Source organism: Pseudonaja textilis, chromosome 6 (assembly GCF_049901715.1).
Source record: "Pseudonaja textilis isolate UNSWEBS1 chromosome 6, rPseTex1.2, whole genome shotgun sequence".
NCBI classification, from domain to species: Eukaryota; Metazoa; Chordata; class Lepidosauria; order Squamata; family Elapidae; genus Pseudonaja; species Pseudonaja textilis.
Window position 1 is genome coordinate 32,019,224 of NC_141995.1, and position 15,033 is coordinate 32,034,256.

The 15,033-nt window shown below is 40.7% G+C and overlaps 1 long non-coding RNA gene across 1 annotated transcript; it reads right to left on the reverse strand.

Annotated features, from left to right (window-relative positions):
• Nucleotides 1-7,420: 7,420 nt before the first annotated feature.
• On the reverse strand, nucleotides 7,421-14,737 carry LOC148125439 (uncharacterized). Its single transcript, XR_015744116.1, has 3 exons — nucleotides 14,641-14,737; nucleotides 9,885-9,946; nucleotides 7,421-9,008 (listed from the first exon to the last, which is right to left on the reverse strand). It is a non-coding gene; the product is annotated as an uncharacterized LOC148125439 (long non-coding RNA).
• Between the last annotated feature and the right edge of the window lie 296 nt (nucleotides 14,738-15,033).

Consider the following 15,033-nt stretch of genomic DNA (forward strand, 5'->3'; position numbering starts at 1 on the left):
TGTTGCCATCATGCAGCTAGAAGACAAATATGATCATAGGAAGAAGTAGAATCAGCCCAAATCCCTTGACATTTAATTGCATTTGTATGTCCACAAAAGTATGAACTGCAAAAAGAGGGGAAAAGAAATTTATTAAATTTATATGCAGTTTGACAATAGCCCCCATGCAGGATTTCATTAATGTGCTCTAATAACTCCTCTGTATATATTTGATATTTTATTTATTTCATTAAATTTATTATAAGGGGGTGCAGTGGTTTATTGGTTAAATATTGAGCTTGTCAGCTGTTCCAAGGGCTGTGTGATGGGTGAGTTCCCATTACTTGTCCCAACTCCTGTTCAAAAGCATGCCAAATATGACTAGATCAATAGGTACCGTGTTTCTCATATAATAAGGCCGGGTCTTTTTTTTTTTTTTTTGAGCCCTCCAAAAATGGCTAGGTCGTCTTTTGAGGGATGACTTAATTCCCCCCCCCCACCGCATCTTTGGGCGGGCAGGCGGTGACAGCTTGGATGCTGACCTCAGCATTGATGGGGCACTTCGTATCAGGGTCAACGCAGGCAGCACCATATCCGGGTGTGCAACAAAAGTACTTCCTAACAGCAAGTCCCCCCACCATCCCCCCCCCCCACTTTGTATGTTTTAATATAGGCCTTAATTTGGGGGGAGGGGCTTAATTTCATTTCATGCCTATAAAACATGCTGGGACTTCCTATTGGGGAGAGGCTGTATTGTTGGAGAAACAGGGTATCACTTGGGTGGAAAGGTAACAGTGTTCCATTCAACCTGGTGTATTATAATGCTGGCCACAATGCTGGCTTCCTTGGCTAAGAAATAGGAATAAGCACTGCTTCCTAGAGTCAGACATGATTGGATATGGAAAACCTATACTTTTGAATTTATTATAGCTGCCCATTCTCTGGGCAGCTTACAAACATACTTCTGCAAAGTGTTTTTTTAAATTTAGTATAAAACATCTCTAGTAATATAGTCATTGGACTGAGTAAATACAAAAATTATATTTTGCATTAGATTAATAAATAGTTCAAATTTAGAAAAAACTGTATTTGGCTGATCATGCCAGTGTTTGACAACGCTTTTAGGACTAGCAAAAATGCTGCCAAACTATTTTACATGGCCAGTTCATTTCAAAGTTATTATACTCATTCAAATTCCATGTTCTTTCCAACATCATCGTCATCATCTGTGCAGAGCACATTGGCAGCAAGTGTTTTTCATTGGTTTCAATGATTTGCAGTATCTTTTGCATCATTCCAAGAGACATTAATAATTTTCCTTAAGTATTTTGCACTGAGTTTCCCAAGGCCAGCCTTGTTTTCTCTTTCCTACTCTTTCCTTCAGTACAATTTCTGGATGCTGGTTTTTAGGCATACATAAAATATGGCCAACAAGCCTCAATGTTCATTCACAGTTCTTGATATGTGTTCTAAATCTGATCTTTATAGTATCTTTTCATTAGTAATGTGGTCGCAATATGAGACAAAGAAGATTCTTCTCAAGCAGTGTTGTTGGAAAACATTTAACCATTTAATCATCTTCCATGTTTCACAAGCATATTATGTTGCAGTTGGTATAATAACACTCTTGGAAAGTTTTACCTTTGGGGCAATACCTATAGTTATCATAGACCAAAGTGGACACACACATTGAAACACAGCTGCTATCATTCCAATTCAATGGTTAATGTCCTTATCTGCATTTCCATCAATAAGCATAATGCTGCCAAGGTAAGCACATTGTTGGACTTGTTCTATAGCTTGGCCGTGGACTGCTATAAGCATATTATCCTGAGCATTTCTGACTTGCATAAACTTGGTCTTTTCAAAAATTTATGTGTAATCCAATCTTTTTGGCCTTAAACTGGTGATCATTTCTTGAAAGCATCCCTTTGTTTCACCGAGCAATGCAACATCATTTGCAAAATCTAAAACCACAACTGTTGGAAGTGGAGAAGATGACATAAGTGAAAAATATATATCACAGTGTGAACACCACTCTTAGCATTTAAATCAACTGTTGCCCTGCAAGTATAAAAGGACACAGCTTGAGTTGTCAAGATTAACTAAAGCCCTTACTGATAACAAATTAAATTTCAGTTTAGGTACATATAATATAGTTAAATGTTCATTTATACAAGAACAATATGCAGTACCTTCTCCTGATGCTTTAATCTTCCATCCATTTGCCAATGATACATGTTGTTTACCCATGGACATCTTTACACACCTGTTTCTATCTTTAGTAATGCATTGTGATGCTCCACTATCAACAACCCACAAATCATGCTTTACAGTTGAATTGCTAGACATAACTAAACTAACATTCTTCTTAGCCTTCTGGTGTTTACTAGTATTCTGTTGTTTTCTTTCCTTACAGAATCTAGCTCTATGTCTCTTAGCCCCACAAGAAAAACATTTCCTAACAGTATAGGCAGTTGAAGATAAATCCTCTTCTTGTGGTTGTTTCTTCCTCAGTTGGTGTCTATCCAGCCGTCTTCTTGTTTCTTCTAACAATCTTCCAGTTATGTCAGTCAATGTCAGTTTATCTCTGGGCAGGACTTCCAGTGAAGATACATAATCATCATAACTTTCTCAGTTCCTCCCATGTTTTCAGACTTGGAATAGAAACAGTGGGCCTCTGAAGCGGTGTACCCAGCCCCCACTGGATATGACAGGAAATATTTCAATTTGACTCCTGATTTCTCAAAATTATTGAATACTCCCAAGGTAGATGAACCTATAGTGGGATTAGCATCCTCCTCCATTCCCAGTGATGTGCTGGAAGCATTAAAGCTGGAGGAAAAATGGGCCGAGCTAGCCCTACACAGAGCCCATCAGTCTGACGCGTGGGCCGCCTCCTTCTTCACCCATTCTTCTCTCAGATGGTTCCACCTCTTACAGGAACATGTTCCTAATTCTAACCTTAGAGCACATCAAGATATTGCTAAACTTATAGCAGCTGCTGAATTCTCAGCTGACGCAACTTACCATGCAGTCAGGTTTTCAGCCAGGGCCATTAATTCACATGTCCCAGCACGATGCTTGCTATGGTTAAAACATTGGCAAGCGGACTTTAAACACAAATGCAAGCTGGCTTCATCCCCAATTGTGGGAGACAGACTGTTTGGCCCTTCCCTAGATCCGCTACTAATTGAAACCTGAAACAAAAAGAAAATTCTTCCTTCCCTTTTTCAGAAGTCACATTCTAGAAACCCTCAGCCCTTTCGGAGGGGATCCTTTCAGCCCTTTTACCAGGGATCTTTTTCACCCAGATATCAGAGATCCCCATCATTCAGACCAGGGGAGCAGCCAGACAGGTCCGACTTCGGGGATAGGAACAGAAGGGGTGGTCAATCCAAGAGATCCTTTCGGGGAGCAGGAAACAGGCACTTCCAGCATCCAAGATAACTCCCTGGACCTGACCCCCATTGGCGGGCACCTTAAATTATTCATGGACCAATGGACTCCTCAACCTCTGATTCCTGGGTCAGGGACACGATTAGATTTGGCCTTGCGCTGGAGTTTCAATCCACTCCCCTAGATTTTTTCATGTCATGCCCTCTCTCCAGAGACCCGGTTAAATGTAATCTCATGGAAACAGCTATCCAACACCTACTGGACATACGAGCCATCCAGCCAGTAGCCACCAACCAACAAGGGTGAGGTTTCTATTTACATCTTTTTGTTGTTCCCAAAAGTTCAGGGGGGTGGAGAGCAATATTGATCTGAAACGTCTCAACCGTTTCTTAGTATATTGCAAGTTTAAAATGTACACCCTGCAATCTATCTTACTTGGCATCAGAAAGGGTGATGTCCTCATGTCCATAGACCTGACGGAGGCGTACCTACATATTGCTATTCGGCCTTCCCACTATACATTTCTGAGATTCTGTTATAATAATCACCATTTTGAATATGTGGCCCTTCCTTTTGGACTAGCTTCTGCCCCCAGGACCTTCACAAAGGTTCTTGCAGTGCTAGCTGCTTATATCCGTGATATCCCTGTACAACTCCAGTGTTATCTTGATGACATCTTGATTTTGTCATCTTCCACTCATCAAGCAGTCAAAGATACTCCGAACACATTACAATCCTTACAACAACACGGATTCTCAATAAATTGGAAAACACCATCGACTCGGTTAACCCATCTGGGGGCAGTCATAGATACGATGGAAGGCAAAGTTTACCTGTCACCAGATAGACTAAATAGCATTCAGCAATTAATCAAGGAGATCAGGGGTCTTAAGAGGGTGTCCCTACCGGAACTATCAAAATTGTTAGGCAAGATGATCTCATGTATTTCTATCATCCCTTGGGCTCAGCTCCACACTAGATCCCTCCAGTGGCTCCTGCTCCCGTACCAGCGCTCTGGCCGAAGCAACTCCTAATACAAGGTCAGGGTACCATCAAAGGTCCTCATATCTCTCCTCTGGTGGACCAGACCAGTCATCAACAGAGGCTGCCTCTTCAAAGAGCCACACAGACTTACCATCACCACCAATGCCAGCCTGTTTGGATGGGGAGCGCACATTCAATCGCTCATAACCCAAGGCCTCTGGTCTGCCATAGAACAGTCGTGCAGCATAAACTGGCTGGAGCTTCGAGCAGTACACCTGGCTCTCCACAGCTTCCTTCCACAGGTACGCAATCAGCACATACTAATATTGACCGACAATGTAACAGCCAAAGCTCACATAAACAAACAGGGGGGCACACAGTCAAAACATCTCATGCAAGAAGCAGAGCGCTTGTGTTGTTGGGCAGAGAGCAACCTACTTTCCATCAGAGCAGAGCACATTTCGGGTCTGTTGAATACACAATCGGAGTGGCGCCTCCATCCGTCCCTGTTTCAAGAGGTGGTCAGGACATTTGGACAGCCAGTGGTGGACCTGTTCGCTTCCCCCCTCAACGCTCAGCTTCTGAGATTTTTTTCCAGGTACCCCTTGCAAGGAGCGGAGAACTTCAACTTGCTCCGCTGTCGTTGGCCCCTGGGACTCTGTATGCATTCCCGCCACTTCCACTGGTTCCCAAGGTCATCCAGAAACTACTAGATGAGAGGGCGGAACTACTTCTAGTAGCTCCTTACTGGCCCAGACGGCCATGGTTTGCAGACCTCCACAGTCTATCTGTATCAACACCATGGAGAATTCCGCCAGCCAGGGTTTCATTAACCCAGGGACCCCTTCAACATCCAGACCCTCAATGGTTGCACCTGACTGTCTGAATGTTGAGCGGAGTTGTCTGAAGAGCGAAAAGCTTTCCAACAGAGTTATCGCCACTATCCAAGCCACCAGATCCTCTCAACAACTCGCATTTACAATGCCACATGATCCAGTTTCTGCAAATGGTGTACCGAGTCTCAATTGATACCATCTCTCCATCTGTGGCTCAAATCCTAGAGTTCTTGCAAGAGGGACTTGACAAGGGATTATCACCCAATATGTTGAAAAGACAGGTGGCGGCCTTGGCGTCAGTTCTCACTTGTGAAGGTCTACTTTCTCTTTCCCATCATCCATGCATACGGAGTTTCCTTCAAGGAGCTACAAATTTATGCCCTCCAGTGGTACATCGTTATCCCACCTGGGACCTTAACAAGGTCCTTGTCACACTCACTAAGGGCCCCTTTGAACCCTTGAAATCATCAAGTCTCCAATTTCTGACGTATAAAGTAGTTTCTTTGTAGCGATCACTTCTGCTCGTCGTATTTCGGAGATTGCAGCTTTGTCTGTCAGACAAGATCTTTGTGTTTTTCATTCTGACCGGGTGGTCATTCGTCATCCTACATTTATACCCAAAATTAACTCAGTCTTTCATAGGGCACAAGAGCTGATACTTCCTAATTTTTGTCCCAGACCATCCCAAGGGTTGGAACTACAATAGCATAGGCTTGATGTGAGGCAAGCATTGCAAATATATATCAACCGCACAGAGGCTTTAAGAAAAATGGAGGCTTTATTTGTATCTTTTCAGCCCAACACTCAGGGATGCAAGGTCTCACCTTCTACAATAGGCCATTGGCTACAGGCCGCGATAGCGAAAACGTATCAGACTCAATCCCTCCAGGTGCCCAGGGACATAACAGCTCATTCAACAAGGAGCGCTGCAACATCGCCAGCGTGGGCCACACAGGCACCACTAACTGAAATTTGTCAAGCCTCAACCTGGGCCTCTCCAGTGCCATTCATTAGGCATTATAAAATAGATGTGCTTGCATCCGCTGAGGCCTCCTTTGGCAGAAGAGTTCTGCAATGGGTCCACAGGGACCAGGAGGAGATTCCAGGCCAGACAGAGTCCCTCCTGTAGGACAGGCCAAGCTTTGGTATGTCCCACTACTGGATGCTCTGAACAGTTCATGGGAGAAAGGGCATTGGTACTTACCTGACATGCCTGTTCTCTTTGAGCTGTGAAGAGCATCCAGCCCCTCCCCTTTTTTCCCCATGTGGTGGGGTCCTGTTTTGGCCAACAAGTTGTTAGGGCATTGAGGATGAAGGCGGTTATTTCTCTCATCTTCGCTGAAACTGGGGAACGCTGGGGAGGAGTACCATGGAGGAGGAGTAGCATTCCACAAATTAAGCCCAGCCTAGACATGCAGAGACTGAAGCACCTCCCACTACTGGATGCTCTTCACAGCTCAAAGAGAACGGGCGTGTCAGATAAGTACCAACACCCTTTCAAGCTCAAGCTGGATAATCAAGTTAGCCAAAAGTTCTTACCACTGGGGAAATGTTTCAAGTGAAGCCCCGCATAATACATGCAATTGCTTGTGTTAGCTTGTGGCTGGGCCAGAAGAAATCAGTTTGGCTCTCAAGGAAGCAACGCCATGTACGTGGAAGCATATAATGCCAATACTGAAGTGGTGCAAATCCCTGGGTGTCAGTATTCTAATTCCTAAATGGCAGTTTTACAACATGCTTCATAGTTGCTGTGAATAACTGTAATCGTAGGGGCATGGGGTTGGTGACAAAATAGTGCCAAAGTCCTATGTAGAAATATCCTTAACCCTATGGCATTATAACTCTAACTGGCAGGAATTAGAGTCCTGAAGAATTAATGCTTGGCAGAAGGATGGAGCCACCTGCTTCAAAATGTATCTGAAACAGCTGGATTTTCTTTGAATATTATGAAAGACTGTGATGCTCCTGAAAGAGAAAGATCATTAAGAATAAAAAAGAAAGCAAGTGTCTTTATCTAATAGGATCAGAGGCAGAAAAGGATTAATTTATGAAAGAAGAATTGCTAGAGACCCAAGTATTCCACTGTATGCTAAGCTATTTTGGGAAGAGGGAGACTTGCAACATTGCAACAGGATAGCAATATTTTTAAAGGCCATTCTTTCAAGACTCATCTATGGCCAATATCCCTATGCACACACAAAATTAATAAATCTTGAAAAGCAACAAACTGCACTGTTATTTATTGAATCCAGCAATTAGAGTTTGCAATTGCTGCACTATACAGTAGGTGGTAAAGCATCACTGCCTTTTACATGTCTCCTTGTTTCAGCAGATAATATAGTGCCTGTCTGATCTTGCCTGGGCTTGAGAGCTGAAAGTTGGACGTAGTAGCTAATATTAAGCAGTGCATTTAGATGTAAGACTTCTAAAGAATACTAAGACTATAGGCTAGATGTTGGAATAAAAATGGGATTTCCATAGTGTTCTCAAAGGACATTGCATAGATATATCCACAAACACAACAAGGCTACAAGGAATGTATCAAGAAATACATTCGTTTTTTGGTGGATTTTTAAACACACATTTTATATTTCTCATTCAACATACACTAGTTTTGAATGACACAAATGGAATAAAATATATATTAGGACATCAACATTACAACCAGAGTTAAAATTTGTTGAAGCAAAGAAGAAGACAAGTGAGATAAGGCTCCCGTGATCAGCTGAGAGGATAAAATATGATTAACAATTGGCCAAATTCACAGACTGATAGGGAAAGGAAAAAGGAAGCAAGAAAGAACGCATGTGGACCTTTTGCTCTTTTTATCATCTTCTTCAAAGCAGGAGGTTCAGCCATGAAACCCTTCTTCTTTGCAAACAAGGGATTCTGACAAAAGGGATTCTGTTCACTGTATTAAATATAAAATAAGGCTGAGAAACTTGACTTTAAACAATTTATTTTTACCTGTGCAGACTATAATAGGAAAAAAATACATTATATTTGTGAATTGAAACATTAAACTTCAGAGCACAATTTAAATATCTGTTATTAAAATATAATTATATAAAGATATGGACTCATACTGACTTAAGTGAGTGTTCATTTGATGTATATGCCGATATTTGTTTCTGTAAGCTCAGCATTTAAAGAATTATGTTAGTATCTCAGGTGCCTTTATTTATTATTTAATTTGTTTAAATCTGAGGCAACATTGCTGAAAATTGAGAGTACAAGAATTCATGATGCTACTGCATTAATTTAAAATAGATCCATAATAAAGTTAACCTTTGACTTACAACAGTTCCTTTAGAGAACTGTTCATGTTTACAATGACACTCAAAAAAGTAACATGATAATTTTTTCAGAATTATGACTGTTGTAGGATCCCCAGGGTCCTGTGATTTATATTCGGATGCTTGGGAAAAAAAGACATAATATCATGGTTTGTCACATAGTCATCCAGATGTTTAGATTGGATTTGGCATTTTATTCAACCCATCAAGTCCTTTGTAATGACCGGGGATAGCACAATATTGTTGCATGATGTTAAATGTAATATCACAAGATGTTCCGAATAAAGCTGCCTTTTGCAATTGACTAGTAGTGATTTTGTCAATGCTGGTGGTGTTCAAATAGTGATCCAGATGTTTTGGGATTGCACAAAATTGTATTGCTACTAATTTTGCTTTCTTTTGTCACAGTCATTTTACATCCATTTGTTGAACTTTGTATTTGGTTAACTTCCAAGGTTCTTTCTCTTCTTTTCTGTTGTCCCCAGGTTTTTTTTTTTTTTGCCTTTCTTATTACCTGGATGCATAGATTAAGCATTATTGATAATGATGCTTATTAATAGTCAGCATTGCTTATTTAATATTATTATTATTAACAATAAAAAATCAACAATATTATTGTCATTATTATTTGAAATAACACAATTATTATTTTAAGTAACAAATTTGATAACTATATTAATCTGATGAAGTAAAAGCAAATAAGAACCTTATTACATCTTAAGAACTAAAACACGTATCTTGGCATAAGCTTTCATGCATCCCTTTTAGTCCAAAAAAATTCAAACTGTAATAATACCTTTATTAATATTTAAGATATTACATATTTTAGAAAAAATAATCAAACTTAAATGTGTTTAGGATTACAATGTCAATTTTATTGGAAAACTATATGCATGTTTTCCTGGAATGACCTACAATCATTAATTCAGCCTATTCAACAATAAAGATTTTTGGGATTGTAATAATATTTATTAGCAGTATAATTAATGAGAATTATGCCATTCTCTAAGCCTTACTTGTTGACAAAGTTTTGCCCTATGATGCATTTTACTCAACTGAAAGTTACAAAGTATCAACAGGCACAAGAGCTTAGCAGTGAAGAGATTCCAGCATGATGTAATATCAGAAGATACCATAGTATGATTAAAATTCTTTTCAAAATAGTTGTTCACTGAAGTGTCTTTCTCGCTTTTCAAGTTTTATCGTTGACGTGGAATCCCACCATTAGGTGATTTTTTTTTTTTATTGCAAGCCTTAAGGTAACTGAGGTAATTTCTAAAAATAATCTCTAAAAACTATTTTACATTGCTTCCTCATCTTGAAAAAAAAATTGGATGTTATTCTGAATTTTTAACATAACATATAAATTTGAAGCTAGTTCTGGACTTACCTTCTTTTCTCTACTAGTACATTCATGACTGCAATCAGTGTAGCAATTTATAAATTTCCAGGCTGGAAGGGAAAACAAGATAAGATCAAATATATTTTTTCATAAACCAAATTTTAGAACTACTTTTTATCAGAACACTTTAACATCTCTAGAATTATAAACTGAATGAAAAGGCAAGCTTTGATTCCCAGAAGTACCTGCTATGGCTGAGTAAGAATTTACTCACTTCCCAAAGGGCAAATTTGAAAATAGCATGGTAACCGACAAAGCAGTTGCTGTGTAAAGAATACATAATAAGTCTGACTGTTCTCTTTTAAGTATAACTTGATTATACCATCCACTAAGGGGTCTGCTATTTCCTGAGTAATATTTACTTGCCAATACAGGTAGTCCTTGACTTACGACCACAATTGAGGCCAACATTTAAGTTGCTAAGTGAGAAATCTGTTAAGTGAGTTTTGCCCCATTTACAAATTTTCTTGCCACATTTGTGGCAAGTAAATCATTGCAATTGTTATATTAGTGACACCATTGTTAACTGAAACTGGCTTTCCAATTGACTTTGCTTGTCAGAAGGTCACAAAAGGTCAACATATGATTCTGGGACACTGCAACCATGATAAATAAGAACCAGTTGTAAAGCATCCGAATATAAATCACATGGCCATGGAGATGCTGCAATGGTCATAAGTCTGAAAAATGGTCATAACTCACTTTTTCCAGTGCTGTTGTAACTTTAAACAGTCACTAAATGAACTGTTGTAGGTTGAGCACTATCTGTATAAGCTAAAGCATTTGGACTTGTGAAGCAAGTAATGACTTTGGTGCAGAGGTGGTATTCAACCGGTTGGCACCGGCTCAGGCGAACTGGTTGTGGTCCTTTGGCATGGGTCACCAAACTGGTGGCAACCCCTGGCTGGCCACGCCCCCAACCCGGTCGCTCAGTCGCTCTCCTAGCTTTCCCTACCACATGGTGGCTGTGGTGCAGCTCAGGTGGATGTTTCACGGCTATTGCACATGTGCACTGCCCCATCCTCCCAGAGCACACTTTCTTCCTTCTCCCAGCGGACACGCCTCTTCCAGCCTGGCCCAGCCTGGCAAACCAGCAGGTGGCCACATGCCCAGCCACCCCTTTTTCAGCGCAAGAAGCCTCCCCCAACTGGACAGCTGCTCCCTTCCTTCTCTGCCTGTTTGTTCTGTATAGCCTAGGAGGAGGAGAGCGGTCAGCCAGCTGGGGGAGGGTTCTTGCACTGCAAAAGAGGTGGCTGGAGACCGAAAAAGAGTCGCCTCCAGCTGCCTCTTTCACAGTGCAAAAAGCCTACTCCAACCGCTGACTGTTCTCCTCCTCCCCAGCCATACACAATAAACAGGCAGAGAAGGAGGGAAGCAGCAGCCAGCTGGTTGCGCTGAAAAAGGGACAGCTGGAGGCGACTCTTTTTTGGTCTCCGGCCACCTCTTTCAGAGTGCTGCACCACTCTGCTCGGACTTGCTTGGGCAAGTCCTTCCTGTGCAGCGGGCTCAATGGGGTGGACCTGCATGGCCAGCGCCTAGAATGCGGCTGCGGCAGTGCACTGGAAAAGTGAAGCAAAGTGGCTACAAGAAGCCTATGGGCTGACCCATTTTCCTTTTGGTGCGGGAGGAAGGAAGGTAAGGTTTCAGGCAGTCGGGAAAGCCAAACCGAAGCTATCTAGCCCAAAACTGCCAGAAGGGGGAGGGGGGGGGGGCAAGGCTGAAGGCACATGCCTCACTTGAATTTCCCAGCCCCAAAAGTGGAAAGGGAGGAAGCCCCTTTGTTGCAACATGAAGCCTTGCCTGCCAGCTTTTTCGGGCAATGCGAGACCAGAGACTGGCTGGGAAAAACCCTCATAACGAGTGACGCTGCTGGGTGCTTGGAAGTGTGTGTGTGTTTGTTTCAGGTGGGCAATTGGAAGTGTGTGTGTATGTGTTTCAGGTGGGTCTCCTCTCCTAACTTTAGAAGGAGAAAGTGAAGGAGGAAGGGAAGGGATAGAAAGATAAAGAGAGGGAGAGATAGAAGGAAACAGGGAGAGACAGGGAAAGAGAGAGGGAGAGAAGAGAGAGAGAGAGAGAAGAGAAAAGAAAGAAAAGGGAAAGAAAGAAAAAGAGAGAGAAAGGAAGAAAGGGGATAGACAAAGAAAGACGGGATGGAAGGAAGGGAGAGAAAGAAAGAAAGAGGGAGGAAGTGAGGGAGGAGAAAGTAAATGAGATATATGAATGAGTGGATGGATAGATATATGGAAGGAGGGAGGGAGGGAGAGAGAAAAAAAGGAGAGGAAGGAAGGACACAAAGCCTGGCTTCAGAAGACTCTTTGAAATAGCACAGCAATCTAGGACTGGAAGGGATCTCAGAGTTCATCTTCTAATCCAAAGTCTTCAAACTTGACAGCTTTAAGACTTGTGGACTTCAATTTCCAGAATTCCTGAGCTAACATGACTGGAGGAAAAAAGTCTTAAAGCTGTCAAGTTTGAAGACCCCTGTTCTAGCCCAACCCCCTGCTCCAGCTGGAGATCCTTACAGAACCATAGAATAGCAGCGTTAGAAGGAACCTTGGAAGCCATCTAATCCAACCCCCTGCTCCAGCAGGAGACCTTATATCATCTGGAATCTGGATTATTTGGGTGCCTTTAACAGAGAGGAAAATTGGCAGAGGAGTTTACTAGGAACAAGGCTGCCATGCAGAGAAAGGCAGAGATAGTTCTTCACTTATGACCACAATTAAGCCCAAAATTTTGATTGCTAAGCAAGAGCGCTGTTAAGTGAGTTTCACCACATTTTAGTCAATTCATGATATCTCCCGGGTCTAACGGTCATGTGCAGGCTAGGGAAGTAAATCTGAAGGCATGTGCAATGTTCTAATGTACAGAAGTTATAATTAAATGTGTGGCAGAAAGTGGACTATGGGTGTTTTTTTCCAATCGCAGTGAGGCTGAATGTGTATAGTTTTAGAAGAGCTGTCTGTGTGTTTGTGTGTGTGTGTGTGTGTGTGTGTGTGTGTACATACAATAGAGTATATATAGTAGATAATGTATCTTTTGTGTGCCTTTACACACACTATACTATGTAATATGTATGTACACATATGACATATATACATAGGATTAAATAGTGTATTTTGGATGTTCAGTAATAGTAAATAAATAGACAAGTAAATTGTATATCTTTGAGGCCAGACAAGGCACCCCTTGACGTGAGTGACGTCAAGTTGGCCACGCCCACCCTAAAGTAGGACATAAAAATATATTAATTTTAGAGAAATAATGATACAAGTTTTATAGATAGTGAAATATGTGGTATTAGCAAGAGAAAGAACAAGGAAGTGTGAAAAGCCAAACCACAAGAAGCATCTATCGGTCACAAAGTCATATTTGCCAAGATACCTTGTCTCGCTTATAACAAAACCACAAGCTAGGGAGTTTAGCAAGATGGGTTTGTGACATCCAGCCATCCTAGCCTAGCAATAAGAGAGCGGGAAAGCTGTGTTTCAAGTAAACAATGAATAACCGACAAGTTATATTTCTGTGTTTTGCCCCTTCTGAACAAGTATATAGGTATGTGCTGTTCAATAAGAAAATTGTTCAGAAGTGACTCTCACTAAAATACTCTGAACCTGTTTGCGCAGCTAAAACCAACTTATTTTTGGATTCCAAGGTCTGAGTCTCGTAATTTCCTGCAACAACTAGTCACATGACCACCAAGCCATGCCCACCCAATCACATGACCACTAAGCCACGCCCACCAAATAAACCATGCCAACAAAACCGGTAGTAAAAAAATTTGAATCCCACCACTGCTTTGGTGATAGCTCACGGTTTAAATTTCATATATTCTCAGACAGTGCTATAAAATTTTCAACCTGAAGCTACTGCTTCATTGTTAAGGCCAGCCATATTGACTTTGGCATTCTCCCCAAATACTTTTCACCTCAAATATAATTAGTATTTTATTACCTAATAAAATATAATGATTCATTCACTTACCATATAAAAAACTGGGGAAATTCCCTACTCCACGTGCTTTCAACACTTTAAATGGAATGAAGGCTGAGACTAGATTACTTCCAATGTGCTTTTTAAATCCAATCTGGTTGTAATGATCAAAAAAAGGCAATTTTTCATTTTATACCTTAACTCTGTTATTCAAAGTTTCATTGAAGATAACAGAGCAAATCAAATCATACATATGGTATATTCAATACTACTAACACATAATCACACAAATGATACAAAGGAAGGAACTATGGCACTTATAAATACACATAGGTTTTGGTATTTGCTTTGTTTCTAATTTAGGAATTATAGATTCGTTATGGGAAGGATATACACGTAGATCCAAAGAAAACTTAATTCTTTGACAAACAACAACTTTGAATTTAGTTTAACAATATCAACATAGAGTTGCTGGTATCTCCCGCAGCAAAAAGGTTTGTGTAGTTCACTTTTTTTTTAATTTAGTAAAATGTCTTTTGTAAACTTTGACCTATTCCCATAGTCTGCAGCTGCTTTTTGTGAAATATAAAAAAATGCAAGGAAGTTGTAAAATATTTACAAATCTCCTTCCATCCCAAGAAGTCCAAAATAAATGTATTTTTAACAACTACTGTGATTCGGTTAACCGTATCAGAAAAGTCATAAAATCAGGCATGGCTCACTTAACAACAAAACTTCTGGTTGCAAATTTATGTATTTATTTATCTCTGTTATGTTTATAATACCTCAAAGAAGTGAATGCATACAATACCTCTTTCTCCTTCTATTTTCCCCACAACAACCTTGTAAGGTGGATTGGGCTGTCTGAAAGTAACTGACCCAAAGTGACCCAGCTGACTTTCATGCCTAAAGTGAGACCAAAAGTCAGTTTCTTGGCTTTTAGTCTAGTCTCTTAACCAGTAGCTCATGCATTTCCATCATTTTGGTATTAGGAATGCAACTTTATTGCTATGTGAAAAAGAACTTCTAGAAAAATTAATTAAGTAAGCCTCAATCTTATTCTTCCCCATTTTCCCTCCCACTCTCCCCTCCCTCACTTGTGGGATTTATTTTTTTTTAATGTTCCAGTATAAGGAACCATTTCTATGTTACAATGCCGATTGTTTTGTTGATTTTTACTTCAGAGCAAGTCGGGTAGTAAAAC